General features: G+C 43.0%; 1 protein-coding gene across 1 annotated transcript in view; it reads left to right on the top strand.

Moving 5' to 3' along the window:
• Positions 1 to 27376, top strand: part of LOC122792707 (dynein regulatory complex protein 11-like) — a 785298-nt gene that overhangs the window by 601317 nt on the left and 156605 nt on the right. The gene's annotated exons all lie outside the window — the stretch shown is intronic.

The raw sequence follows: 27376 nt of genomic DNA, 5'->3' as shown, positions 1-27376 counted from the left end.
AGAGATCAAGTGAATGTACATTAAATTATATGTGCATACACATACATATATATGTATATAACGTGGGTTCCTGTTAGATGACCGAAGACACATTCTATCGAATGCATCTTGGTCGAACTTAAAACAACAAAAAGGCAAAATAGCGAAGTGGCTTTTAAGCAAATTCTTTCCCAGGGAAAGAATTTGCTTGGCCGCTTCCATTACTTTGCCTTTTTGGCACTGTAGTGTGATCTTGGAGTTGGTATATTTAAGTAGGGGGTGTGTGGGGGCAAACCTCCACTTTATGTACTCTTTCAATTTTTTTTTTTGGAACAACGATTTTTTTCCCTTGGAAAAAAATCACTGTTCTGAGCTTTCAAGATTGCAAGCTTTCGTTTACATCGGGTCGATTATTCATCATTCGCCTTTTTAAGCGTTTGATGATATAATATAGACCCCAATACATGTGTGAGTGTGTGTGTGTGTGTGTGTATATATATATATATATATATATATATATATATATATATATATATATACACACACACAAACACACACACACGCACACACACACACACACACATACATATATAGTGGCATTGGAAGCAATTCAGAACTATTACTTCCAGCTGAAGGTACAGTGGTGTGGCTTTTTCCAACTTTTTATTCATACTTACATCAATTTCTCAGCTTTTATTTTTAGTACACGATGCCCCATTCAGTTTTAGATTGTTTACTAATTTATCACCATCATATGCTACTTCAGAAAGACAGCTTGGATAAACAGGTCTTAGTAATATAGTACTTATCAGCATTTAGCGTCAGATCCATTGATTACCATTTTGTTTTATGCCATGTTTACTTAGTATGGCTCTTAATGACACATTCACCCATTCTGCTTTGTGTGATATGTGCATCACTGTGCTTCATGTTTATGCTCTGCACAGTGTCAGTTGCAATTGTTTTCATTTGTGTACAGGTCTTTATTGAATTGAGAGTTTCAAGGGTATGTAGAGAGACAAACATGTTAGTTGACTGTGGTAGGTGTAACAACCTGGAATGAGGTATGTCTGTACGGATCACCTTTAAAACCTCGAAATCGCGTTTGCCCGACACACTAATGACCGACACCAAAAGACCGACAACAAAAAACGCCGGCAACGCAAAACACCGAAAACCATTACACCAACACACTACACGTAAACAACACAGTACACTACATAACATATGCACTATCCCTAACCCAAACCCTAACCCTAAGGTCCGACACAACCGCACACTTACCCTACCTGCACCCTAACCCTAACTCACTTACCCACCCCTAAACCTACAGTCCCTCACTATCACACACACACCCTACCTGCACCCTAACCCTAACTCACTTAACCCACCCTAACCCACAGTCCCTCACTATCGCACACACCCTACCTGCACCCTAACCCTAACTCACTTAACCCACCCCTAACCCACAGTCCCTCACCATCGCACACACACCCTACATGCACCCTAACCCTAACTCACATAACCCACCCCTAATCCACAGTCCTCACTATCGCACTTACCTGTCCGCCCCTAACACTAAATCCCTCACTGAGACACTTACCGAGTCCGTCGGGTTCTCACCTTGTCGGTCATCTGCGTTGTCGGTATTCTCGTCCCGTCGGATTCCGTGTCGGGCAAACGCGATTTCGAGGTTTTAAAGGTGACCCGTCTGTACACGGTTGAAGCAATTTAACAAAAAGTTTTGAGATTTTGTAGACACAAATTAAGACTATATTTACTGGCACAATTGCACTTTAGTTCATGTCTACAGCTCTTCAAAGACTATCCTATCTGCTTTGGCACGCCTTTGAATTACTGAATGTGGCTTCTGTCCTAGATACCCTGTCCCTTTTGAAAGTAGTGCATACCTTGTTTTTATATCTGTACTGGCACTGGCTAGTACAGGTTCCCATTTAAGTTTGCAGTTCTCCATTCCTTCTTCAATTATTGTTGCTCACCCAAACTGTTAGTTGCTCAAATACATTTTGCTTCAGGTGTAGTTTAGTATTCTTCATACCTATTTTCTGAAATTTTCTTTTTTTTTTCTAGTCTTTATTTTTTTACTTTTTCAGACAACACCATTGTTGCATTACTGAACAAAAGGAGTCCAAATAGAAAGTTTTGTTTCATTCCCTTTGTTTAGAGATGACTACTTTTGTTTAACATTCTATTTATTCTTGTTTTGACCTATAATGTAAAGTATTATTAGGCTGGAAGATAGGAATAAAACCTGGCAAATGATCAAAGGAAACCATAAGTCTTTCTGTATTGCACAGCTTATCAACAAAATGATTGTGTCTAGATCTAGGGATGTTGTTGTCCTCATTTGCTCAAATCACACTAGGCCTATCATTAAATATAAGTCCCCCTTTGGCATGTATTATTCCAGACACATGCAACAACTGGAACACTCACAGAGATGCCTTAATAAAAGGATGCAAAGCCTAAACAGCATGTCCTGCATGGATCAACTCAAAGCCCTGTCACTATACTCTGTATCTTACAGCCTGCTAAGAGGTGACCTGTGTCTGGCATACAAGGCATCCTCCGACTCAGTACTGATGGATTTACTGCACATCAGCAAATCAAATGGCATCAGAAATACTCAGTCTATTGATCTAAACCTCTTCTGCAACATAGATGGAACAATTTGGAGGGATGGATATATCTCGCAGAGGACAATGCTGCTCTGGAACAGACTCCCCATCCACATAAAACAAAGCTCATTCCTGTCCATATTCAAGCGCAACTTGGCTCTGGGGATGGGAAACAGAAATCTTACCCCATGACTGCCCCGTGTACTACTAATGGATAGATGCATCTCTGAAATGCTTTATCCCATGTATGTGTCCCCTCAAATTATCTATGGTGTAATCTTAGTTATTCTCATTAGGGGTAATATATAAATGTTAAGTTGTCAATCTCGCCTTCATTCTTGCTTGATGGGTTCGGAGCCGATCCTCGGCTCCGACTCGGCACTTGCTTTAGCTCGAGAACTCCTTTTACCAGCTCGAGGCAGCCCCATATCCCATGATGCAAGGCGGTAAGTACCCAGATCTCGTTTGCCGCTTGGGAGGTCTTCTTTTTACCAGCTCCTGGTAAGTTGTTTCACTTTGTGATTTTCAAGCCCCTTTTTAGTCAAAAACTATTTTTTTGATAGTTTAAATTTAATTTCTATCCCTTGCTGACAGAAATTCCCTGTCTTTTTTAATTTTTTCTTAGTTATCCCTATCCCATCCCCTGTTAGGGTGTGTGTGTTGGTGTTTTTATAGAATACCTCTTGGTATTTTGTGTAATTTAATTTATTTTTGACTGGTGTGTGTGTGTATTGTGTGTTCGCACCATGTCAAAGGAGAGGGTTTCAGGTTTTAAGAAGTGTGACTCGTGCTGTCAGAAAATGTCTCTGACAGACGGTCACACTTCTTGCCTGTATTGTCTGGGCCCTCTTCACCTGCAGGACTCCTGTGCTATTTGTCACCCTTCAGCCAGAGAGTCCTGCAGGAGAGATAACAAACTGGTTCTTAGGGGCCTTCTTGCCGGAGGGCTCTCCGCTAAGTCGGCTCCACAAACCAGCAAGAGTTTCCAAGGCCCAGGCTTCTGTTTCTAAGCCTGCGGCCTCGGCCCGACTGCATTGAGTCGAGACCGGCTCCAGCTGGAGCCGATTCTGGCTTGACTAAGCCTTCGCACCGGCGGCTATCGGTGCCGAACTGTATTGTCCACTTCGGCGTCGGCCCGATCGGCTCCGACACCCATGTGGCAGGCATCGGTGTCGGCCCGATCGGCTCCGACACCGTTACTTTGGTGGCTGTATCGGCTCCGGCTGGAGCCGATACATCGAGCGCTCTGTCGGCTCCGAAGTCTGCGCCGACAGGATCTGTAGCATCGGCTCCCATGGCTCATTCCAGAAAGAGGTCAAGGACTCCTTCCTTGGAGCCGATACTTCGCCCGGCTTCACCTCTTCTATCGGAACGGAGCCATCGGAGCCGATCTTCAAGGTCATCCAGGTTGTCAGACCATGACCTAGAGAGAGTGGTCAGCAGATTGCTCAAGTCACAGGTACTGGCCCAAATGCTTCACAGTCCGTCTCAGCAGACGACTGTTGGTCCACACCCCGTTACAGTTCCTCCTTCAACTCTACCCCAGAGCTTGGAGTTGGAGTCTTCGGGCATGGTTACTGCTACGGCTGGAGGACGGATACCCCCTTCTGTTCCTTCAGCCTCTACTCTTATCTCCTCTTCCTTAGAGGGATTCGGTGGTCGGGCTTCCATGGTCTCCTCCGAGGGGGTGAGTGGCACCCTTGTCCGAACCCGCTCTTCCCCTTGGAGCCTCGGCCTTGGTGAGCTTGGCTCCGACATCTGCCTCGGATGCTTCCCTTTCGGTGGTCCCTGGAGTTCCTAGCTCTTCGGAGCGGGTTCTCTCGGACCTGCCTGGGAGGGGAGCATTCGAGGTGATGAACAGTGTACTGGCCACTGGTATCAGTCAGCAGTCTCTTCCCGTAGCTCCTCCCTCTATTGTACCTGTTGACATCTCTGCCACTTCTCTTGCTACAGGACCCAGAGATCCTCCGCCTCAGGTTTCCCCATTGGGAATTTCCACCTCTTCGGAGGATTGTCCTGATGTTTCGGGAGATCCTCCTAGGAAGAGGACTTGTAAGAGGAAGCATGTAGACTCCCGAGTCTGTCACGCCGGATACTGACTTTGATGAGTCAGAGGGATCCCCTAGATCCCCTCTGAGGATGTCTCCTTTCAGACATCCTAGAACTTCTGAAACAGAGGGGAAACTGGCCCACCAACAATCCCTCTGAGGATGAGTCAGTATACCTAGAGGCGTTTGGATCTCGGCCCTCCACCTCCTGGGTGTCTCCGCCTTCGACCCCTTATGCAGGTTATTGCACGAAGGCGTGGGCAGCTCCTGACTCTGTAGAGCCAGTCCCTAGGAGGCCTTCTAAATTTATCACTGCCCCTAGTGACAAACAATTCCTTACCAAGGGTGTCCCCGCTGATGCCATGGTGGTGGCTGCGCCACCAAAAGGAACTTGCAGATCCTTCCGTGCCCGCCCATCCTCCTAATAAGGACTCTAGGACCATGGATAGGTACGGTAAGCGGATGTTTTCCTCAGCGACCTTTGCTATGCGCCGCTGAATTACCTATGTCACTTCACCAGACTCCAAAGAGATATCCTCAAGGAGCTGGGAGAAGTAGTTCAGGATCCTACAGCTGCAGGGGCTCAAGAAAAGATTGCTTCGCAGCTAGGAACCCTCAATTCCATTGCTAACTCCTCCATGCGGCTAATATCTTATGCTGCGGATGGAGCGAGTAGAGCCGCAGGCACAGGTGTGGCTCTTAGACGCCAAGCCTGGATGCGGCTATGTGATTTTATGGATCCCTTTAAGGCGTCCTTCACAAATTCTCCCTTTGATGGGTCAGCTTTGTTTGGCCCTCAGGTGAAGGAAACCTTGACCAGGTGTGAGCAGGACGGCAAGACTCTTTCTGCTGTTGGAGTCCGTTTTCCACCCCTTCTTGGCCTTATCCAAAAGGACAGAAGGGTGGGAAGATGTGGTTCCGTAAATCCCAAGGAGTCACGCCGATTCACGTGGTCAGTTTACCCCTAGAGGCAGAGGGGTAACAACAACAGACGCTCTAGAGGCAGAGGGGGTCCAAAGAACCAGGGAAACAGAGAGCCTCTCTGATAAGCCCTTTCAGCATCCCTGAGGTGTTGCCCGGCTGTCCCTCCTTGGAGGCAGTCGGGGAAGATTATCACTGTACCCAGAAGCCTGGCATTCCCTCACTCAAGACAGATGGGTACAGTCGATCATATCCAAGGGTTACATAATTCCTTTCGAGGAAAGTCCTTCCCTCAAGTTCCCTTCCAGATGTACCACCCGGTCTAAGGGACATTGCAGCGTTAGAAATCGCAAAACTACTGCAAGAAAGACCCATTCAGCCAGTTACAATAGACCATTCAGAGCCCGGAATCTACTCAAGGTTCTTTTGGTCCCCAAAAGACGGGAGACTGGAGACCAATATTGATCTCAGCAGACTCAACAAGTCTGTCAGGAAGACAAGATTCAATGGTCACTCTTCAGTCAATTCTGCCCTTCTTACAGAAGGACAACTGGATGTGCTCAATAGATCTTCAGGATGCATCTATCACATCAAAATTCACAGACGCCCAGGAGATTTCTCCGCCTCGGCTGGGGTCCAGTCACTTCCAGTTCAGAGCCCTGCCCTTTGGTCTCACTACAGCCCCCAGAGTGTTCACCAAATGCATGGCAGTGGTCACGGCTCACCTGAGACGCCAAGGATTCCAGGTGTTTCCGTATCTCGACGACTGGCTCCTGTCAGCCACCACCAGGCATCAGCTTATACAAGCCAGGGATTACACAATAGACCTTTGTTCTCATTTGGGCATCTCAGTCAACTTCAAAAGTCATCCTTATCGCCCTGCCAGTCTATTACCTTCATAGGCAAACTTAAACACTGTTCGGATGTCAGCTACCCTTACAGAACAAAGAGTTTCAGACATTCAGACTCATGTCAGGATCATTCTGGCCAGCAAGAAAGTACAGGCCAGAATGGTTCTAAAAGTATTAGGTCTCATGGCTGCGGCCATTACTCTTCTTCCTGGCTCGATTCTACATGCGCCTCCTTCAGTGGATGCTGTTCACACAGTGGTCATACCAGCAACTCCCAATGCGTCACCAGATTCTGGTGACACAAACATGCAAAGAACATCTTGCTTGGTGGATCACATCGTCTCAGCTTCACCAAGGCAGGTGCTTTGTACCTCCGTCCCCGATAGCCACTGTCACCACGGATGCCTCCCTGATCGGGTGGGGGGGTCATTATCAGGGCAGGATGGTTCATGGGACGTGGCAACAGTTCGAGTACCATCTGCACATAAATGTCCTGGAGATGAGAGCAGTGCTTTTAACGTTGCAAGCCCTCAACGACTTTCTTCCCGTAGGGACAATTGCTGTCCACACAGACAACATGTCTGTAGTTTGGTATATCAACAAACAGGGCGGAACCAAGTCCTACCCCTTGTGTCGAGAAGCGCCCAGACTTTGGCAATGGGCGATCTCCTCTCATCGGTTTCTGGTAGCAACGCATATCCCTGGGAAAACCAACATTATAGCGGACAGATTGAGCAGAGCTATCCTCATGCCTCACGAGTGGTCTCTCAAGCAATCCATAGCGGAAGAGATTTTTCTGGAATGGGGTCGCCCATGTTGCGATCTTTTGCTACTCCCCAAAACAGCAAATGTCCAGACTTTTTCAGCCTCTTCCCTCTATCAGGCCATCCCCCCAGAGACGCCTGACCCAGGATTGGCCCCAGGGACTTCTTTATGCCTTCCTCCATTTCCTCTGATCCCTCAGGTAATCCAGAAAGCTACCGCTTTGAGAGCCAAATTGATTCTCATTGCCCCTTACTGGCCTGGACGAGTTTGGTTCCCGCTCCTCCATCATCACCTTTTGGTGCAGCCGTGGCATCTGGACCCAGTGCCAGATCTACTGATTCACCAATCCGGTCAGCTGCACCGGTCTATCCCTTCTCTCAACCTCACAGCATGGTTGCTCCACTTCCTTCCTTAGCCAGGCTTCCTTTGATCTCTAACCCAGTTAGAGACATCATAGTAGCTTCACTAAAATCCTCTACCAGGAGGATTTACACAAGCAAATGGAACGTTTCTCTTATTGGGCCAAGGCCCAAAATATTGATCCTTTTACTGCCCCTGTTCAGGCAGTTCTGGACTTCTTAGCAGAGATTTTTCATGCAGGCTCCTCTTCTTCCACAGTCAGAGTTCAATTGGCTGCTATTTCCAATTTTCATGTCGGGATAGCAGATCATAATATTATGTCCCATAGGCTCTGCAGGGCCTTCTTGAAAGGAATTTTCCTACTAAAGCCTCCAATCAGGAATCCTCCTCCTCAGTGGGATCTAAATTTAGTGCTGACATCCTTGATTCTTCCCCCTTTCGAGCCAGCTGTTTCTTGTTCCCTGAAATATCTTTCTTGGAAAACTTTATTCCTAGTGGCTATTACATCTGCCAGGAGGGTGTCTGAACTTCATGCTCTTTCGGTTCGACCCCATTTGATTTTTCACAAAGACAGAGTATCTTTGAGAACTAATCCGTCCTTTTTACCTAAGGTCGCTTCAAAGAACAATCTGAATCAATCCATTGATCTCCTGTATTTTTCCAAACTATTCAGATAGAGCTGAACAAAAGCTACATTATCTTGACGCCCACCGTCAACTTAGATATTATTTGGACAGAACAAAAAATTTAGAAAATCTGATCAACTTTTGTTTCCTATGCGGATAATAAAAAGGCCTTCCTGTTTCTAAAGTGACTTTGTCCAGATGGCTTTCTTCGGTCATCACTGAAATTCATACTAGGGTAAACAGCTGTGCTCAAAACCTAAAGCACATTCAACTAGGAGTTTAGCCACTTCTACAGCTTTTCAAGCTAGACTTCCTTTGGACACTATTTGTGCAGCGCCACTTGGGCCACTCCTCACACTTTTGTTTCCCATTACAAATTGGACTTGGCCTCCAGGGACAGAGCCAGTTTTGGCTCTACAGTCCTCAAGAGTTTGTTCCATTGAGCCACCCAGGATAGAGGTGCTAGGGACGGTCCCATCAAGCAAGAATGAAGGCGAGATTGACAACTTAACATTAAGTTATGTACCTACCATAACGCTCCATGTTAGTTGTCTTCTCTCGCTTCTTTCTGGCCCTCCTCCTTCCCCTGGCCTGCACAGACCTTGTATAAGAAACTATTATGCTAAAGACCATTCAGACCTGGTCCTTTTTCCATCTGTAAGTTTCTTCTTCCTTTGGGAAGTATTTTATGCTTGGTGTTATTGCCCTTTGTCAACAAACGAGATCTGGGTACTTACCGCCTTGCATCATGGGATATGGGGCTGCCTCGAGCTGGTAAAAGGAGTTCTCGAGCTAAAGCAAGTGCCGAGTCGGAGCCGAGGATCGGCTCCGAACCCATCAAGCAAGAAAGAAGGCGAGAGAAGACAACTAACATGGAACGTTATGGTAGGTACATAACTTCTTATTATCGGCTATTGGATGAATAATGCCAGTCTCTAACTAAATGAGATAGGTCAATTTGAGCCCAAAAAGGGAGACTGGCTACGCTTAAAATAGCCCTCAAAGGCAGCTAGCCTAGTACTGACCTATGAACCTATAAGCAGAATTACATCAGAATTTACATTAGTTTGAGTGGACAGGCAGCAGTTCAAAATACAAAAAAAATTAAGATATCAGTAGAATAGTACAGCATACATACCAATGATCTTGCAATAGAAAATAAGGTACATTTTGATTCTTAATGCAGGGTGAATGGTGCAGTAAACTGTAAGATAACATGGTTAATGATATAGACATTAACTATTATACACATAGCCATTACAACAGGATTCAGTAATGAGGTGCTTTTTTGATCACTGGATTCTGAATTTTTGACTTCTGTAGGCATGTGGTTCCAGGTTGCAAGCCCTAATCTGTAGGAACCTATGATTCCAGTTTTTCTCATTGGGGTAATATATAAATGTGAAATTGTTCAATCTCGCCGTTTGTTCTTACACACGGGTTCGGAGCCAATCCTTGGCTCCGAGTCGGCCGCATCACTAGCTCGCATCTTCGAGAAAGCTCAAGGCACAGTAATATCCCATGATCCTCCGGTGCTAACCCTCAGATCTAGTTTGCCGCTAGCAGCAGATCACATCGAGAGGCTCAGGCCAGTAGTATTTTTCTTATTATATCTTGTTATTTCTATATATTTACTTCAAATTTTACTTCTCTTTATAGTATTTGATAGGTTTAATATCTAGTAGTTGTTTAAAGTAGTTGTAGTCAGGTTGTTATTTAGAAAGTTAGTAAAGGCCTTAGGCCATTCTTTTTCTGTAACTATTTACAGTACTTAAAAAAAAAATATATATATATATATATATATATATATATATATTCTTTCTATTTTTCATATAGTTTTATATATATATATATATATATATATATATATATATATATATATATATATATATATATATATATATATATATATATATATATCTTAGTGTGCTGTGTGAGTGTATACTATTGTATTTAACATATATTATAAAAAAAATTTTTCTTTTCTTAAGAGAGTAAGATGTCATAAAAGACCAAATGTGGTTTTAAAAGGTGTCAGTGTGGACAGAAGATGTCCATTACTGACAACCACTCATCCTGCGTCTACTGTCTTGGCCCTCTCCACTTGCAGGAAGACTGTTCCATCTGTCATTCCTTTAGTGGGAGGGTCATGATGGAAAGACGCAGGAAGTTGGTGGACAGAGGGTTGCTTAAACCCGAGTTTCAGGAGGCCCTGGACAAGGCTGAACTGGTTTCTAAGTCTTCGAAGGTCGGTCTTCAAGAGTGTCGGAGCCCAAGTCATCGGCTCCGAGCACCTCTTTTCAGATTCGGACACCGGCTCCTATGACTTCGGTGCCGGCTGTCGAGACTCTATCTCTGCATGAGGCTCAGGTCTTGGAGCCGGTATCAGAGGTACCACCTTCGGCTATCCTTCGCTTGGTGACGGCTTCGATCCCTTCGAACCGTTCTTTGAGGCCACTTTCCAATTCCGATGTGGACCGAGTGGTACAGAAGCTTATGGAGAACTTGGCCTTGTCCAAATTAATCGAGGTTTCATCCCAGCTGGTTTCGAAACTCGAAGCTATTCCAGTTTCCTCGACACTTCCTCCTCCGAGACCCGTCGAGTCATCGGTGTTAGGAGCCGAAGAACCGATGGTTGTAGAACCCTCGGTGCCGAAGCCTCCAGTAGTGCTATCGGCACCGTTGACCTCGACTTCTTCGGAACCAGCCAGAGAGTCTCGGAGCCGAAGATCTTTCCTGGGTTCCGGGGGGGGGGGATAGTCGAACCGAAATGTCGGTTCCGACTCTTCCCCTCGGTGCCTCGGCTCAAATCAGTTCGGATCCGTCCTCGATGTTGGAACCCGTGGTTCCGATTCCAGAGAAACGACCCCCTTCTTCGGATCGGGTCGGATCTTCGGGTCGGGGCACCGGTGCCTTTGACATCATGAGGAAGGTCTTGTCTGATCAGACACATACTTCATCGGTATCTTCATCTCCTTCCCCAAAAGGTCCACGTTCTGCTTCTCTGCCTTCGGTCCCCACTAAGCGTCGAGACCCAATGCCTCAGAAGTCCCCACAGGGTGACTCTGGTTCCTCGGATGCATCCCCAGAAGCTCCCGCTGAGGATGTTCCGAGGAAACGACTGTGCAAGAGGAGGCACATAGATTCCCCTCAGGAATCTCTCACGTCTGATACTGATTTAGATGAAACAGAAGGGTCCCCACGGTCCACCTCTGAGGATGTCTCGTTTGCAGACATTTTGGAAATCCTGAAGCAAAGAGGTGACTGGCAAACCCTTACCCCTTCTGTGGATGAATCGGTATTACTGAAGGCATTTGGGGCTCAACCTTCTACCTCCTGGGTGACTCCACCCTTTGACGATCTCATGGAGCTTATAGCTTGGAGGGCTTGGGAAACACCTGATACAGTGGAACCAGTTCCCCGTAAACCAAATAAATACATGACAGCTCCCCAAGATAAAGCCTATCTTACAAAAGGAGTTCCCGTAGATACTATGGTGGTGGCGGCGGCCACTAAGAAAGAGATGTCTGAATCATCTTCCTCTGTCCATCCTCCTAATAAGGATTCTAGGACGATGGACAGATATGGGAAGCGCATATTTAGTTCAGCGACTTTTTCTATCCGATCGCTCAACTACCTTACGCATTTCACGCGTTTACAGAGAGATCTCATTATGGAATTAGGAGTTACTCTCCAGGGAGACACAGATGCTGCTGTCTCCGAGAAAGTGACAACGCAACTTAACACCCTAAATTCCATAGTCAACTCGTCCATGAGGCTGATTTCATACGCAGCCGAAGGATCGAGTAGAGCGGCAGCTTCAGCGATTGCCCTGAGAAGACAATCCTGGTTGCGCTTATGCTCCTTTGCGGAAGCCTTTAAGTCTTCCTTTGCCAATGCCCCCTTCAATGGTGCCTCCTTGTTTGGGCCCAAAGTAAAGGAGACTCTCACAAGGTGTGAGCAAGAAGGGAAGACCCTGTCTGCCGTAGGGGTCCGTTTTTCCGTTCCATCTAGACCCTACCCTAAAGGGCAACGAGGAGGAAAGATGTGGTTCCGAAAGACTCAGGGATCTTTTCAACACACCCAAAGTAACGCCCCCTCCAGAGGCAGAGGAGGGGCAAGAAACGGAAGACGCCGCCCAGCTGGCAGAGGGGGTCCGCAAAATCAGGGTGACAGAGAGACCTTCTCTGGGAAACCCTTCCAGTACTCCTGAGTGCAGGCCCAGCTGTCCTACTCTGGAGGCAGTCGGGGGTCGCTTGGCTTTATACCCAGAGGCCTGGCTAAATCTTACATCAGATTACTGGGTAAAAAGCATAGTTACCAGAGGCTACAACATCCCCTTCATAAAAATACCACCAAACTCCAAAAAACTCCCAGATGTTCCACCCAGTCTGCAAGACCAAGCAACCATAGAGATAGGAAGGTTGCTCGAAAACAGAGTCATCCAACCAGTCCCAGCGGACCAAATAGGATCCGGAACTTACTCAAGGTTCTTTTTAGTTCCAAAGAAAACAGGGGACTGGAGGCCAATTTTAGACCTCAGCAAGTTAAATACCTTTGTGAAAAAGGAAAAGTTCCGGATGGTCACGCTTCAGTCAATCCTCCCTTTCTGCAAAAGGGCGACTGGATGTGCTCTATAGATCTCAAAGACGCATACTACCATATCAAAATGGCCAGGGCATCCAGAGATCACTTGCGCTACCGGCTGGAGCCAGTCATTTCCAGTTTCGCGCTCTGCCCTTTGGTCTCACCTCAGCCCCCAGGGTGTTCACCAAATGCATGGCAGTAGTAGCGTCTCACTTGAGACAAAACGGATTCCGGGTGTTTCCTTATCTAGACGACTGGCTCCTTTCCGCCACCACCAAGTGTCGTCTTCTACAAGCCAGGGACTACACCATCAGTCTTTGCTCTTCACTAGGCATAACGGTGAATTTTGGAAAATCTGTCTTATCGCCGTCACAGCGTATCTTATTTATAGGAGCACAACTAGACACTTCCCTGGCTCAAGTTACTCTCCCCCCACCAAGAGTATCAGACCTCAGGCATCAAATTTCGCTCCTTTTTCACAACAAGAGAGTCCCTGCACGACAAATATTAAGAGTGCTAGGCTTGATGTCAGCCTCCCTTCTTGTAGTTCCTTTAGGCAGGATGCACATGAGGATCCTTCAATGGATGCTATTCGCCCAGTGGTCGTATCTACAACTTCCACTGTCTCATGAAATCTTGATCACGAATTCTTGCAAGAAGGATCTCTTGTGGTGGATACACAGTCAAGAGCTAACACTAGGATGACCCTTTGTATTACCCAGTCCGGTAGCAACTCTAACCACGGATGTTTCCCTGATAGGGTGGGGGGGATTCTTTCAGGGACAAACAGTCCAAGGTCAATGGTCCAACTTGGAGTACAATCTGCACATCGATGTTCTAGAGCTGAGGGCAGTGTTTCTAGCGTTGCAACACTTTCACAAGTCCTTACCACGGGGAACAGTGACAGTTCAGACGGACAACATGTCAGTGGTCTGGTACATAAACAAGCAAGGGGGAACCAGATCTTACCCGTTATGCAGAGAGGCCCTCAGAATTTGGAAATGGGCAAAGTCCACTGGACGCTTTCTGATAGCAGCGCACATCCCGGGGAATTCCAACGTAATTGCGGACAGGTTGAGCAGAGCCATCCTGTTCCCTCACGAGTGGTCCCTCAAACCTCAAGTGGCGGAAGAGATCTTCCGCAGATGGGGCCAGCCTTTCTGCGACCTGTTTGCATCCCCTTTGAATGCCAAATGCAGAAGCTACTTTGCCCTGTTACCCCCCCCAGGGGGTGTCTCCAGGGACGCACTGGTATACAATTGGCCCCCGGGTCTTCTTTACGCTTTTCCTCCTGTTCCACTAATTACCAGGTTCTTGCAGAAAGCCAAATGTCTGGACAGGACCATAATACTGATAGCCCCATTCTGGCCTCGACAAATCTGGTTTCCTTTCCTTCAATCCCATCAAGTGGAGGAACCATGGATACTGGACCCGGAGCCAGATCTGTTGACACATTCGTCGGGAGTTCCTCACACCTTCCTCAAGTCCCTCAAATTGACAGCTTGGCTGCTCTGCTTCCCATCTTAGCCAGGTCAGAGTTACTATCTCCTGCAGTACAACAAATTATTGTATCTTCTCACAAACCATCTTCAAGAAAATTGTACAACAGCAAATGGAACCGCTTTTGACTGGGCCTCCAAACAAGGTATAGATCCATTCGGGGCCCCAGTACACAAGATACTAGATTTCCTCACCTCACTTTTTCAAGAAGGAGCATCAACATCCACTATAAGGGTTCAACTGGCCGCTATTTCCAATTTTCATATTGGCCGTGAGGATGGTTCTCTTATGTCCCACAGGCTTTGTAAAGCCTTCATGAAAGGTACTTTTCACCTCCGTCCCCCCTTTCGTAATCCAATAGCACCTTGGAATCTTAATCTCATGCTGTAACAACTCATGTTGCCCCCTTTTGAACCAGCTACCACAACTCCGTTAAAATTTATTTCGTGGAAAACACTTTTCCTGGTTGCCATCACTTCCGCCAGAAGAGTTTCAGAGTTACAGGCTCTATCTATCCAACCCCCGTACATGATTTTTCATCCAGATAGAGTAACCTTGCGCACCAATCCGTCCTTCCTTCCGAAGGTTTGTTCGATTCAGAACATCAATCAATCTATCGAACTACCTACCTTCTTTAAAAATCATTCCAATAAGCTAGAGCACAGAAAGTCAGATCAACTATTTGTCTCATATGCTGACCAAAGAAAAGGACAGCCAGTAACGAAGGTTACTTTATCCAAATTGCTCTCAGATTGCATAAATTTCGTATATGCTGAATCTAAACAGCAACTCCCTTTCAAACCCAGAGCTCATTCTACAAGGGCGATTGCTACCTCTTCAGCCCATACCGCTCATTTGCCCTTAGATACCATTTGTGCAGCGGCAACTTGGGCAAAACCACATACCTTTATCGCCCACTACAAGCTAGACAAGAGTTCCAGGGACAGGGCGACGTTTGGTTCCACTGTTCTCAGGAATGTTCTCCCTTGAGCCACCCGGGAAAAAGGAGCTAGGGACGCTACCCGTGTGTAAGAACAAACGGCGAGATTGAACAATTTCACATTAAGAAGTTATGTCTTACCATAACGATCCATGTGAATTGTTCATCTCGCCTTTGTTCTTACATTCCCCCCCCTCCATCCCCCGTCCTACGGTCTGGGAGAACGGTTTTCAACTAGATTCCTTTTCAGCCTTTTCTGGATATGGTTGGCATGTTGTTAACAACAGTAATGGCATCTTTCATCCTCTACATGGCAGTAGGGTTCCAGACACTTTGCAGTATCTGTTTATAAGTGTTTTAGACACAGTTCTAAGAGTGATTCTTCTGGTATAGCAAACTAGATCTGAGGGTTAGCACCGGAGGATCATGGGATATTACTGTGCCTCGAGCTTTCTCAAAGATGCGAGCTAGTGATGCGGCCAACTTGGAGCCGAAGATCGGCTCCGAACCCATGTGTAAGAATAAAGGCGAGATGAACAATTCACATGGATCGTTATGGTAAGACATAACTTCTTAGTATCGACTAAGGGATGGGTAAGGCCAGTCTATAAAAAAACCGGGATAGGTCAATTCAAGCACAAAAAGGGAAAGTGGCTAGGCTTAAAATTGCCAGCATAGGCAGCTAGCCTAGTACTTACCTAGGAAATCCATACGATGCCTAGTCATATGCACCTATAAGTCCATCCATCGATCCACAAAGCTTTTTTTCCCATTTTTGTACTTGGAGTCGGGGTGTTGCCTCAACCATGACAATCATCTAGAGCCAAGGTTCACACCGCCGGGTTGCTACCCCTGCCACAGTTGTTCTTCTGTACCACACACTAGCATGCACATATATACCTATGGCCAATTAAGAGTATCCAATCCACCTACTGCATGTCTTTGGAATGTGAGAGGAAACCGGAGCACTTGGACGAAACCCACACAAACACAGTAAGGACACGCAAACTCCACAAAGTAAGCACCCCAGCTGTGAAGTGAACTGAGGAACCTTTTGCTGTGAGGCAACATGCTATCCACTGTGGCATTGTGCTGCCCCCATATGCACCTATAAATAGTCATCGTTAATAGTTCTTGCCACTTATTTTAAGAACTTTATAGTGCAATGTTCTTGCTTCATTTTTTTCAGCATTTAATAATGCCCATATCCCAAATTAAGCAAGCCCATACATAACAAGCCTTACATAAAATTGTGACTACCCATCCAGTCATCATAACTAGTCCTATAGCTAGCCAAAGTAGTACTTTGTATGACCTGTAGTGCTAACTTATTCCACGGGCTGGAAATACACTGAGTTAGGAACCTATCCCTCCAGTGAGCATTGTTTATTTATCAGTGTAGATTTGGGTACCTTGTGCTTTTCAAAGAAATAAGATATCAAATAGGATTGGATCTGTCATAACTCAAAAGCAAGAAATGGAGCAGTTTAAAGGCTACTGAATATAAGGGGAGCTACGCAAGTCTATTTAGATAGTTGTATAATTTGGTCTTTAATTTTCTTGGTTAGAAATCTTTTGTCCTTTCTAGTTCAGGGATATTCTTGGATATGTACGTAAGAAAGGTGACATTGTATTGGAAGATGGGTATGATAAAGGAAGACTACAGTGGTAGGATAACTTCTTTGGATTTTGAGGATATCCCTTTGGAAATTAACTGAGCCAAACAGAAGGATTTCTTGATTGTGGTGAAAAATGATTATCAAGTGAGAGAGTTGTCTACATAAGCACACAGGTCTCTTATGACCGTACCATCTGAAAAGCAGTGCCATTTACAGTGCACGAAGTTGGAGCACATTATTTACAAATGCTGCTATACTGCATTTTTTACATTTAGCTTGAAACAATTTTCAGCACACCAGTTATGTGCACGTTTTGGCCCTTGCTAGAGTTATTTAATTTCATTCAGTTAAGTGGATAGTAGTATCCAGCTTGCAGTCATCAGCAAACTTGGTCAACCACACTTCAGAGATATTGGCTTGGATGTCTCCAAAATAAATGTAAGACAAAAATGAAACTGTTTTACTCATCTAGTTACAATTCTGCATTTAGAGCCGGTACAAGCAGCTTTCATAAATTTGGATCTGTTGGATAGCCAATTTGCAAAACAGACAAAGCATGGGTTTAAATTTAGTTTGTCTAATTTTTCTGTAACATCAGCATGAAGGTTAGTGTCAAACGTTTTTGCCAGTTTGAGATAAGCCACATGCACCGAGTATCTACTCTCTACAGCCTGAGTAATCTTTAAATAGAAACTCACCAGGTTCAGGAGGTGGGACATGCCCTCATAAAACCAAACTTATTGGGGTCTTGATCCATTAAATTTATTACATCCACATGAATGACATCTGTCATAATATGTTCTGTACCTTTGCATGTAAGGGTAGTGTGTACAATGGGCCTATAATTACCTGGGACTATAAAGGGGTCTCCCTTGTTTAGAGGTAGTCGTAGTTCAGACCTGAGGCACAAACCCTGTGGATAGGCTGTCACTGAACAGTTTAAGTAGAGGCTTGGATACTGCATATTTGGAACTGATGAGAATGCAGCATAATGTGTTGTCAGGTCTAATGGAGGTGTTATTGTTAGCCTTTAACAAGGATTCTAAGATGATTTCAGGGAAAACTAAATTATCAGAGCTGATGGGGGCAGCAGTGTTGGTACGTGCAGTAGAGTGAGCAGTATGTCTGCCTGCTAATATACTGGCTATATCCTTGGGATTAGAGTATGTGATGTTATAGATGAGTTCAGTGCATTGTTGACCATTATTCATTGATTTGGTGAGATAAGAGAAGAGTTGAAGTTTCCTTTGGTATCTGTCGTGACTTTATGCTTGTATGCCACTTTACATTTTCTAATGGTACTCTTAAGTTCCTTGCTGGCATATTTTATTGCAGTCTTGAAGGAGAAGGATTAGAATTTCTTAAAACATTATGCTATTTTCTTTTCTTTTGTAATAGATTGTATTAGTATGAGGGGGTTCCACCAGAGAGTTACATTTCTGAATTTATCATTGTGTTTAAGGTAGATGTGTACTGACTTTTCTATGCAGTTGTTTAGGTACTGGTCAAAGTTGGAGGTGAATGTGGCAGCCCTCTCACTTGAGTCCATTTGTGGGAGACTTGAGAATTTTGCTTAAGTTTTCTACAAGCTGAAAGTTTGGTCAGATTTAACCGAGGAGGAGGAGATGTGGGGTACAAATGAGAAAGTACAGTTGTATAAGTAAATTTACTAAAACAGTAGCTGTTCAAATGGTCACTGCTGCAGTAGCCATAGCTATATAGGTTATATCTTTCATAGGATGCAACAGCCAGAAATGTTTAAAATTTTCAGGGCACCTTCCAAATGCCCAAACTATCAGTCAGTTGTACATGAGCTGACTAAAAAAACAGGTTTGGACACTGAGCCCTTCAGAGCTTTCATGCCAACAGAGAGAGAGGGAGGCTGAGCCCTAAAAAGGCAGTGCTAGGAACAACACATACATTTCATACCATCTCGTAAACGACACATCAAAAAACAAGGGTGATGGAGGGAGGGAGTGGCTACTGCAGCAGCGATTATTTGACCATCTAATGTTATGGCAAGTTTGAATACACAGCTGTATTATGATCATCATGTTGATCACTGCTGCAATAGCCTTAGCTATATAGATAGATTACCCTAGCTTAGTACATTTGTGAGGTGGAAGGAGAAGAGTCCAGGAGCTCCTGGAGAGTGGTCTCAGAAAAGCCTGATCTAGACCCTAGAGACTGAATGAAGCTCATAGTGCTTTGTAAAAGTATGTATACAGGACCAAGCTGCTGTTTTGCGAATACTTCTAGAATCCAACCCTTTCCAAAAAAAACATAGATGAATCCAAGGCCCTGGTAGAGTGGGCCTTGGCCTTGCCTGGAATAGTTGTATTGTGTTGAGTATAACAAAAGGTAATAGCATTATATGAATATTTAGCTATAGTCTGTTTTGCCACAGGTTGTCAGTGTTCTTCTTACCTTCACAGGAAATTAACAATCGATCCAAAGATCTGAAAGATTTAGTTCTGTCAAGATAGTACCTGAGTTGTCTGTGGACATCTTATGTATGGAGTGTCATTTCTCTGTAATTTTACATCTAGGAAAGAAAATAGGGAAATGGATAGTTTGTCTTAAAGTAAATTCAGATACAACTTTAGGCATAAAAGAAAGATTAGTGCTCAAACTGACACTTTCTTTGTTGAAAATGAGATGGGGTTGACTCACTGTAAGAGCTTGCAACTCAAACACTCTTCTTGCAAATGTCATCCAGGTTAACTGGTTCAAATGAAGCAAGTGTTAGGTTCTCTAACACAAAATTAAAATACCAGGGAGTGCCACCAGTTTTCTTGATTGTCTCATATGCAAAACCCCTTTCAAAAACATTTGGCATGGGAATACATTGAAAGAGGATGGTCCGTGGGCTAACATGCTAAAATGGCAATTAAATGAACTTGATTCAGGAGTAAGAAGGGCCTCACACAACACACACAGATATTACAAAACCAGGAGACAACTAGGCCTGAATGAGTGCTGGTTATGTTGCCGTCAGCAGCTAGAAAACCTTTTCCATTTACTAAAAAAAAAGTATATTATTTTCTAGTAGCAGGCTTTCTTGCCTCCATTAGTATCTGCAGCACTTCCTCATTGAGCAAGTGCCTAAAGGGAATTAAGCCCCTCTCCTCCAGTCAGTCAGTTTAAGTTGACTGGAATCAGGGTGTATTGAACACCCCTGATCTTGTGTGAGTAGATCCAGTCTGTGAGGAAGCTAGTGGTAATTGGCCCTGGCCACTTCCAAAACAAGGGAGAAACATGGTTGAGTAAGCCAGATGGGTGTCACCACAATAATCTTGGAGGATTCCTTCTGAATCTTCAAAAGTACCCTGGATATCAGTGGAAAAGGTGGGAAAGCATACACCAGAATTCCTGTCCAAGGAAAATTAGAGGCATTTGTCTTTCAGGCCTTCTTGCATGAAGTGCTGGAGAAGAATCTTGCCAACTAATTGTTGAAAGAAGAGAAAAATGTATCTACTTGAGGAACTCCCCACAGATGGATCAAATTTTAGAAGACCCCCCTGATCTAGATTCTGAGGGTCTTCCCTTGTCTGGCTCAGCTTATCTCCCACACAGTTTTGTTCTGACAGAATGTATGATGCCTGTAGAGTGAGATTGTTCTCTGAAGTTATATCCAAGCTAACATGGCTAGTCTGCAAAGAGGTATGACCTGGTTCCCTGTTGATTGTCGATATACCACATGACTGTTATATTGTCTGTAACAACTTGAAGAGATCCTGGGGAATAAAAACAATTCAGAGAGTTGAGTACCTTGATCAGGACAAGCATCTCTTTTATATTTATGTGCTTGCATCTTTCCTTGATATTTCACACACCTTAATGTTTTAGCCCTCCTGAAACTGCACCCTGATCAAAGTTCGAGACAGCTTTGAAACAAGGAGGGAGAAGGGGAGACATAAGACTATATGCAGTCTACACCACGTGATTTCTTTTCTGACGAACCCCAGCAATGGAATTTGAAAAGAAAGGATATGTTGGTTCTGGGACCAGAGATACCATTGCATCTTTCTTGTATGGATCTTGCCAGTGGTATCATTAGAATACTGAGGTGTTCCTTTACAGTGATTGAAGTCAGAATATAAAACCTTAGAAATAAGTCTAGATAAAAAGCTATTTTTTCCTGTGGAAGAAAATCTCATCGAACTGAGGTGTCTAGTTGACACACTAGGAGCACAGTCCTGTGTGAAGGAGTCACAAAAGGACTTTTGAATGTTCTCTTGGAATCCCAGCTTGTACTCACCCAAGTGAGAGATTCCTGACACTTTGAAAAATGCTCTACAAAGATAAGTAAGTTATTTAATTATAGAAAAATGTGGATACCCTGTAGCCTGCAATGAGCTATAACTGGAGCTAGACTCTATGTGAATATTCTTGGTGCAGTGGATATTCCAAGGAGTAAGGCAGAGAACTGATAATGTGATCCAGACACACAAAACCATAATAAATGCTTAAAGTCTGAATGAATAAGGATGTGATGATAACTATCATTTAAATCTAATGTTGCCTGGAAACCTAAAAGAGGAAGAAGAGGTAACAGGTTTTTGAATCTGAGCACTATCACAAACAGGTATAGGAAAGAATGTTCCAGAACTGATCTCCAAGCATGCTCTTTCTCTGGCACTAAAAACATTCTTGAATAAGAATCTTTCCTCACCGGGGAAGAAGGAACTTCTTTTATCAGTGTTTGGGGCAGCATGTGATGAAGGAAAGTGGAAATTAAAAGAGTCTGGTATTGTGCATGAGGAATTACTCACTGGAAAGAAGGAATTTCCTCCCACTGCCATTTATAACCTTGATTAATGATTTTCAAAACCCATTTGTCTGAAACAATCTGTTGCCAAAGAGAAAAATGGAGATTCAGATTTCCTGGGAGAAAAAAAATGACCAGGACGGGGGGGGGGTCACAAGGTCTCTTGAATAATTATTCAGAGTATTCAAGGGATCTTGAATATTCATTCAGATGCGTTGTATTTTTGATTGAAAACTTTTTTTGGACCCCCCCTTGCCATTTCTTCTTGAAAACTTTTTTTGGACCCCCCCCTAGCAATTTCTTCTTAAACATCTGTTTACCTTCATTTTGATGAGACTGTTAACTGTGTGATATTTTTTTTCAAAACTGGATGAGGAAATAGAAAATCCCTTGGATAAATTGGAAAAGGAGGGACAGAAAATCTTAGAGATTGCCTGGATCATCTTGCCCTTTTCATCACACTGTTTGATCACCTCTGCAGCAGAGGGGCCAAACACAAAATCTCTGTCCAAGGGAAAATTTTAAATCTCATTTTTATCATCATCTGAGAGATTTTGTGAGTGCAGCCATGCAAACATCCTCAAAACAGTACCAGTGGCCACAGCCCTAGGGTAAGTATCAACCAAGTCATATGCACACTGCAGACAATCAGTACTGACTTGTATAATAGAAGAAACTAATTTTTTAAAGCAGCTTTTTCCTCACAAGAACAAGCTATAGACAAAACATTCATCATACTTTCACACTTAGAACAAACTTTAACATATGAGCCAGAAAATTAAAAATTCGGAATATCAAAGTTGCAAATGCATATATTTTTCCCATACTTATGACTAATCTTCTCATTCTTATCAGAAAGTGTAAGACTGAAATTAACTAAATGTTTATTAGCAGATGGATTAACTAAAGCTATTGCTGCTCTGAGAGGTTTGGAAGAGTGTAGAAAACCTAAAAGAATGAGGAACTTCATATGTCCTATCTGCCTTTTTAGGGACAGCTGGCAGACTAGCAAGAAAATTGTAGGCAGTAAAAACACACACATCCTTCAAAGCTTACTGAATTGAAGGAATGGGTGAAAGTTGTGTAAGTTCTTTCAATAACACCTCATAGTATTTTCTTAGGGACTGTGAAACCTCATGTTCTCCCACTGAAAACACTGGTGCCTTCTGGAAATAGTATCAGAGAAACAGAGACCTCCACGGGGAGACTCAGAAACTGAGATATCCTCTGAATCTGAATCAGAAATCTGATGAGAAAACCATGTGTCTGTCCTTTTATCTTCCTGTACAGATTTAGAATCTAGAATCACTTCAGGAAATGAGTTCTCTCTCTTTTTTTACCTAAAACTACTTTATAGGAAGGATCAATAGCCTGAATTAAACCCTGAGCCAGACCCAGTAAACTACTCCTTTCTAATGAAATTTGAGGAGAGGTAGATACATATTTAGTTTTCTGTTTCTTTTTGAATGGAAAATGAGGCCAACAGTGTTATTAATGACAGCATATGTGCCGGGAATGCCACACTATTCTGACAAAACAGGGAAGCATTCCCTGTTCTCTCTCCCAGTACTGAAAATAGTGACTCTACCTTGCTCATTGAGGGGACCCCAACAGCCACAGAGAACTTGGCTAATCCCTGGTCCATAGTGGCTGTATGTGCTACACCAGAGGGATCTGGGGTAAAAGGTGAATGGTCTGAGATACAACTAATGACCACAGCTAAGGCAATTTGCTTGCCTGCTGTGATGACAAAGGCTGTTTGCCTAAGATTTTCTTTTTGTGGCTGGAAGAAGGGCTGACCATGGGTCCGATAGTTTGTTCCATGGTCAAGCTGAAAATGGTGCCTGTTTCCTAGAGAAAACAAGCAGCAAAAGTCAGTAAAATGTAAAAGTGTTTAAAAGTGATTTTTTCTATAAAAAAAAAAAAAACATTAAAAAGCACTTTAAAACACTTTGCCTGCCACCAGAAGTAAAATAAATACATTTTTTCTCCACAGAAATTTTTTTTTCAATTACTTTAAACAACTTTTAAACTGACTGGAGAAAAGAAAGCTTTCATTAAAAGTACAATGTAGTCTCATGCCAGTCCAGTCACTTGCAAACTCCTAGCTTTAAAATAACTTTTCTAAACAGAAAAGTGTTAGTAAGGCAAACGATATTTTAAAGGGAACTTATCTGCCCAGCAAAGGACCATCTATCCTCACAAGCTGCAGAGGATCAGCAGGAAAGCTCTAAAGGAATTAAAGCCCAAAACTGTCACCTCCTACATGCCCAAACCATGAGCTCAGCTCGATCATACTCATGGTTTGGGCATGCAGGAGGTGCCTTATAGCTTTGGAAACTGGCCGGCTGTTGTATCATATGCAGGAGGTAACCCATACAGTCGAGGCTATGGCAGCGGTGATCAATATGATGTACATCTTGGCTATTAAGGACCAGGTCAGGAATATTAGAGTGTTAGTGGATTGTTTTACAGTTTCACTACCTTAGAAGAACAAAGCTAGTCACATATGGGGTGAGAGCACAGTGTTAAGCTGCTTTCTCTTTTTTATGACACATCACCTCATTTGGTCTTTCTGAATTGGCTTATAAATTCAGAAGTTTGCAAGTAAGAACACTTGAGAGAAAACAGAATAAAGGATTCGGTTTTATGTTGCCTTTTAATGCCTTGATGATAAAAAAATAAATAAATAAATAAAATCACAGGCAACTGCCAACACTAGACTAAGACTATCTAAAACCAGAGTCATAATACTCTCCATTGCTTTATTCTGCAGCAAAATCTGAGCACATTCAGAAAAATAAAGAAGCCAAGGAAAGAGTTTCATTGGAAGAAGCACCAGAACCATTTCCGCTTCTTTATCATCTTGTACCTTAGCAAAGAAAACTGTTGTAAGGCTATTTTTTTCTATCTCTTTCAGAATACTAAATGAGTGAGTGATAAAATCTATAACACAGATCATTTTACTTTCTCAGGTTCTTAAAAGGCGTCATCAGATACATAAGTGGGTGAGTGCTTCACAGAATTTATCACCAATGGCAATTATGCCAAATGGTTAAAATGGCTGTCAATGACTATTTGTATAAACTTGATTTTGAGGCTGGGTAGGAGATACAGTTGTGGTGTTGTACAGAGCAGTCATTGCTGTCTTTATGAGAAAACACTGTGACAGAAAAGATTTTTTTTTTGCTTCTGCTGCAGGGTGTAACACAACAATATTGGTAGGTCGCTTCTCACAGAAAGCACTAATATCTGTCCTTACAGACAGAGCTGTGACTTATTTATTATTCATAAAACTAATGACAAATAGACTTTCAGTATTCAAACTACCATATGTCATTACTAGAACAGAAAAAAATGACTGTTCCAAAGAAAATAAGCTACTACAGAGTCAGTGCAGTGTTTTTATTTTGTTTTATGTTCATTTATTATTGAGCTGTGGAGCTATTCCAAGACCAAAGCTACAAACACGGTGGCACTAGGGTTACCACCTGTCCAACTTTGCGAAGGACGGCCCCTCTTTGGGCACTTGTGTCCTGACCAAATATATTACAAATGGCAAATGTCCTGAGATTGTAGGACATAATTATGTTCCATAGTTCATGTAATAGTTGCATAAAATAGTTATTTCTGTATGTAAAATACCTAAATGTTACAAGAAACAGAATAAGCAACTAAACTGCTACAAGAATAAGCACTCATGTAGACAAAAAAGTAAAGTTCTATCCTTTGTACTGACCATGGGTATGTGTCAGCCTGTAAAATCTGATGTGTGTCCCGAATATGTCCCACTTTGGCCATTTGAAAAGGTGGCAACCCTAGGTGGCACTGGATGTTTAAAACACAGTGTTATTGCTACTTTGGCAAGTCAGAGTCTGCTTTATTTTTTTCCAGAAGAAGGACTGGAAATATTTCTCTTTTAACATTTTGTGGTGTGTTTCTGTGAAGTTAGCCATCTAGGTGGTAGCTCAGGTTTGGGAATCATTATTGACTGACTGAAGTTAGTGCTCCTTGAGGCTGTGTTGATCACATTCCTGGTGTTTCACATGCTAGTAAAGTGAAGTATTTTATTTATGATATACTGCTGCAGCTGCTGTTGGATTCAGCTTGGGTGACTTTGTGAACTTGAACTGTGAGGACTTTATTTTTACTCAGAGTATTGGAACATTATTTTTATTTGTAGTGCTAGTACATATAACACCATCTCCTACTGGTGTAGATCAGAGCATGGGTATGTACCTTTAGGAACCATTTCCAGATGTAGGCACGTGTATATAAATACTGAGCAGTGCCATTTGGAGAGAACAGCCAAAGTGTTAACATGTATGAGTGTGGTAGTCAGTCTCTTTATAAGTTTATTTAAGTTAAAATTACAAAGCCTCATTTCTGATGTGTTGTGTGTAATAAAGTGGCATGAGCAGAACCCATGAGTGTTCGTCTGTTTTATCCTGATCAGACGAGTGACATGGTGTCAGAACCGGGATTAGAAGAGCTACTTCTTCGAGCCATGAGGTGCAGAGTTGAAGGTGAAGGCAGACTAAGCAGGTTGAGTGAAACAGAGCTCAGAGAAATGAAAAAGGGCCAGAAACAACCTAAAGGTAAAGAAAACTGCACAAATGATTTATTTGGCAAAGAAAATAAAATGGCGCATTTATAAGGCACAAAATGTATCATTAATCAAACGAGTAGCACAAAAAGTATTATTAATCAAATGAAAGGCACAAACCACATTATTAATTAAACAAAATGTTTGAAACCACAATATTTGATAAAACTAGCAGAAATATTCATATGGGGGTCAGAATTAACTTTGGTTTGCATAATGAGCATGTTTAAAGTAAAACGGGCACAAGAAAAGTATATTAAGCATGATAAGAGATTAAAAAGGCATAACAAGTAGATTAAAAGGGTGAAATAAGCTTAAAGAGCAAGGCGACTGCAAGGTTTTTTAGTAAAAGACTGTGTTTTGGTCACAAACTATTATTTCACATTGACCGAAGGCATTGAAAGAATAACTAGAGTTGTTTCTCATAGTGTGGAAAGTGTTTGTAGAGTTTGTGCTTTATTATGGTGTAATTATTTCAAAGAGTTTGCTGTGTGCAAAGTACAGTTATATTACAAAGTGCAGTCAAAGTACAGCCATTTCAAAATGTTTCTTGTGCTGTGTACATTTATTCGCAGAAAGCTGCCATTTCAGAGTTTTCTTACACTATGCACAATTATTACAAAGTACAACCATTTTGAAAGGTTCTTGGGTGCATTCATCTCAAAGTGTTTCTTACTCTGAGCTTTTTCTGCTATGTACAGTTTATTCGCAAAGTGCAGTCATTATGAATTATTTCTTACACTAATAAGGAGTGGTTTCTTAAAGTACAGTGATTTCAAAGTGTTCTTGTGCTACGGAGACTTATTTGGCAAAGTGCAGTTATTTCAGAGAGTCTGTTGTGCTATTGGGCATAATTACAAGTACTGGCATAAAGTTCTAGCATAGATATTTATGTGTGTATGTTCATACATAATTTTAAGCACCTTCACTACTGTGTGTTGATATAGCAGAGGCATTTCACAAACCAAGTCCACTTATTTGTGATCATAATATAGCAGAGAATTGGAGAGTATTCGAGCAGGAATACAATAATTTCATATAAGCAGTTTTTTCTGACAAAGATGCACATACAAGCGCATTCATTTTGCTTAACTTAGTTGGGTCAGAGGCTATTAAAAGAGAGTGTTCATTTGTGTATGCACCAGAAATATTTGCAGAAGAAGG

This window comes from Protopterus annectens, chromosome 2.part0 (assembly GCF_019279795.1).
Source record: "Protopterus annectens isolate FY-2018-M chromosome 2.part0, PAN1.0, whole genome shotgun sequence".
Lineage (NCBI taxonomy): Eukaryota > Metazoa > Chordata > Ceratodontiformes > Protopteridae > Protopterus > Protopterus annectens.
The sequence above is the reverse complement of the archived record's forward strand: the minus strand, read 5'-3'. Positions and strand labels throughout refer to the sequence as shown.